Source organism: Salvelinus alpinus, chromosome 13, assembly GCF_045679555.1.
Source record: "Salvelinus alpinus chromosome 13, SLU_Salpinus.1, whole genome shotgun sequence".
Lineage (NCBI taxonomy): Eukaryota > Metazoa > Chordata > Actinopteri > Salmoniformes > Salmonidae > Salvelinus > Salvelinus alpinus.
This window is the reverse complement of record NC_092098.1, coordinates 46,613,547-46,617,684: the sequence shown is the minus strand read 5'-3', so window position 1 is coordinate 46,617,684 and position 4,138 is coordinate 46,613,547.

Below are 4,138 nucleotides of genomic sequence, written 5' to 3'. Positions count from 1 at the left end.
ATTGTTTCAGTGCCTATATCAAATAAATTAATAAATAAGCAGAATAAGCAGCAGAAGTAGATGGTTTGTGATAAACACACATTGTTCTGACATGAGCGATAAATAACGCTATAGGTCTTTGGATGACTTCGTCAGTGATTATTGGAATGTTGTCTGAACTGAATATGATCCATTTTGCCTCAAATGTGCCCAAAACATAACAGCAATTTGCTACCATATAGGGTGGCTAGCTGTTGCCTTTAATGTTTGGTGGCCTCCTAGGGGGTGTCATTACACAGAGGAGAGATTGCAATGTGCATTTAAATGTGTGAGGTAGAAGAGTGCTGCATTCTGATTCATACAGTACGCTATGTCCAGCATGCATGCTTATAGCCTTATTCGTAAAGCATAAACAACCAGAAAAAAATTATAGTTTGCTTGCTGAAGAGAGTTCCAACAGCTAATCACCCTTTTCCAATTAGCGTTCAAATGATGCATGTATGAGTTAGTTTCTTTACAGTTCTGCTGTGGAGATAAAACCTAGGTGACTGATTCAGCACCAATAGCACAGCAGCATAGCAATTATTTTAGGCTACGTGGTGTGTTCTTCCCCCTGTTCCCCCTACCCCCTCACACGCTGTGAAGGGAGTAGCATCATGAATCATGAAGAAAGGTGCGAGCCTCCATATTTTGATGACCTGTGGCTCCCCACATACATCACAGTCTGCCAGGTGGGTTCACCAGATATCTAGTCTAGGGGTTTCTGTACATTATTGTTTCTGTGGGGCACTTTTCCCCTACCTCCTTAGGGAGTGGCTCTAAAATAGAATAGATTGGTAGGGGGCTACTGACATGAAGTAGGGACAAATCCATAACATACAGATGTAGGATCTTAATTTGATCACCCTGTTGCAGGATAACTTTTTGTTTGAGGTTTAAAAAGGTTTCTGAAGTTTGTTATTTCCATTGAGAAATTTCAGACTTGATTTGCCCTTACGAAAAATTTATCAACCCCTACACACATTTTCATTAGTTATAATTCACATAATAATTCACATTTACTGTTGCTGCTGGATTCTTTTCCTGCTGTATTAAAACTGGTTAAAATTAAGATCCTACATCTGTACAGTATGGTGTTCTGATCTATGAAGACTGGAGGGAGAAGCAGAGAAATGTTGTTCATCAAACAACTGGAGACCAAGCATACTGGCACAAATGTCCAGACTACTTGCAAACAGAAAATCAATTGTAAGATGACTGTTCAATCAGGTATCCATTGTGCCTAATACTACCTAACAACCACAGCTAGGTGCCCTTGAAAAGATAACATACGACCTAACCTCTCAGGAATATAAGAGTATAACACACACTGTATACATGAGTCAGTTTAGAGGGAGGAGTAATTCCATTTTTGAGGCAATACATACATACATAAACCAATGTACACTATATACCACATACTCAGGTTACTTGTATGGAAGTGCTGTCCTTCAGTTAGAGCAAAAACACCCTACTCTGTGGGTGCAATACATGGGGGTGGTATACTTTATGACAATGTCACTGGTCGTGATTGAATTTAATCATTTATCTTCATGTAAGTGGTCAGCATGGAGTTCCGATTCGTGTGTGGCTTTGGAATATCCTCCAGCAAGAGCTGGCTAGATAGTGTCACTTTCTATAGCCCAATCTCTGCTCTCATGTAATTAGAGGGGACGCTTTTGTAAACATTTCGGGGAACTATGACAGACTGCTGCGAAGTTGCCAGCAGGCGCCACTTTCACAAATAAATATAAGAGTAGAAATACATCTGAGCACAAAGTTAAAAGAACCAAATGAATGAAAGAACAATAACAATGAACTCAATGAGCGTCTACAAACACACAGCCCTCGAGGAAGTAAGTTAGTAAGTAAGAAAGTAAGTACACACAGCCCTCGAGGAAGTAAGTTAGTAAGTAAGAAAGTAAGTACACATAGCCCTCGAGGAAGTAAGTTAGTAAGTAAGAAAGTAAGTACACACAGCCCTCGAGGAAGTAAGTTAGTAAGTAAGAAAGTAAGTACACACAGCCCTCGAGGAAGTAAGTTAGTAAGTAAGAAAGTAAGTACACACAGCCCTCGAGGAAGTAAGTTAGTAAGTAAGAAAGTAAGTACACACAGCCCTCGAGGAAGTAAGTTAGTAAGTAAGAAAGTAAGTACACACAGCCCTCGAGGAAGTAAGTTAGTAAGTAAGAAAGTAAGTACACACAGCCCTCGAGGAAGTAAGTTAGTAAGTAAGAAAGTAAGTACACACAGCCCTCGAGGAAGTAAGTTAGTAAGTAAGAAAGTAAGTACACACAGCCCTCGAGGAAGTAAGTTAGTAAGTAAGAAAGTAAGTACACACAGCCCTTGAGGAAGTAAGTTAGTAAGTAAGAAAGTAAGTACACACAGCCCTCGAGGAAGTAAGTTAGTAAGTAAGAAAGTAAGTACACACAGCCCTCGAGGAAGTAAGTAAGTAAGTAAGTAAGTACACACGGTCCAAAGTGGCCTCATTTAGCATTTAGTATTTATTAGGATCCCCATTAGCTGCTGCCAAGACAGCAGGTACTCTTCCTGGGGTCCAAACAGGGTTAAAACAGTTACATCACATCAAAACACAACAACAGGCTACATCATCAATAACACAATACATCATACAAGACATTATTACATTATTAATGTAATATAAATGTACAATATAAAATCCACAATACCACAACATTAGAAAGTGTGTGTGTAGAGTGAGTGTGTTAGTGTGTGTGGATGTGTATTTGTGTGTGTACGGGTGTCTCTTCACAGTCTGCGATGTACCATGAGGTGTTGTTTTATCTGTTTTATAAATCTGATTGTACGGCTCACCTGAGTTACTTGATGTGGAAGAGAGCTCCATTTAGTCATGGCTCTATGCAGTACTGTGCGTTTCCCAGAGTCTGTTCTGGACTTGGGGACTGTGAAAAGACCCCTGGTGGGGTGTGTATGGGTGTCTGAGCTGTGTGCTAGTCTTTTGAACAGACAGCTCGGTGCTTTCGACATTGTCAATACCTCTCACAGAGACAAATAGTGATGCAGTTAATCTCTCCTCTACTTTGAGCCAGGAGAGATTTACATGCATTATGGATCTCTGTGTACATTTAAGGGCCAGTCGTGCTGCTCTGTTCTGGGCCAACTGTAATTTGCCTATGTCCCTCTTTGTGGAACTAGTCCAAGTGTAATACAACTAAGGCCGATAGGACTTGTTAAGTTGATTGTGATGTCAAGAAAGCAGAGCAGCGCTGTATCACAGACAGACCTCTCTGGCAGGTCGCCTGGCAGTTAAGAGCATTCGTCCAGTAATCGAAAGGTCGCTGGTTCAAATCCACACGCCAACAAGTTGAAATGTGCCCTTGAGAAAGTCAATTAACCCTTATTGCTCTAGGGTCGCCGTCAATAATGGCTGATCCCTGGCTCTGACCCCACTGTCAGGGGAAGTGGGATATGCCAAAAAACACATTTCCAATTCACACGTGAAATACGACAAATATAAGCACCCCACCAATTGTGATTATTATCTTAGCTACCGTTGCATCTATATGTTTTGACCATGTCAGTTTGCAATCTAGGGTTACACCAAGCAGTTTAGCCTCCTCAACTTGTTCAATTGCCACAATATTGTAAAGGGTTTATTTCCAATTCACAGGATTCAATGCTAAACACCACGTCTGATGGACCGAGTGCCACTGGGAGCGTTAACCCAATAGAGCAGCAATGAGCTGGACTGGAGTTAACTCTATTTGAGCACCAGAGGTCCAAACGCAGTAGCTTTTAATTACTCCGTAACAGAGCTCTTAAAAGGCACTGATACATGGCTGGCTGATAACACCTGCCAGGCCAGGCCATATTGTATTTGCCATGCCTGGGAGTGATGGAAATTGCAGTTAATCAAACTGCCACTGTGAAAAAAATCTGTCCCCCCCTCCCCCTCTCTGACTAACAGGAATCAATGTCCTGGCTGGTTATTTGTGGAATCACATCCTGTGCTGCGATGTTTCCGTCCAAGGTCAGCTCACGCTGCACTTTGGGTTCCATTATTTACCCGTGTGATCTGTGATAACCATATTGGGTTGTCGTAGGCTTTGGGGTCTCTTGAGGCAGGGTTTCCCAAACTCGG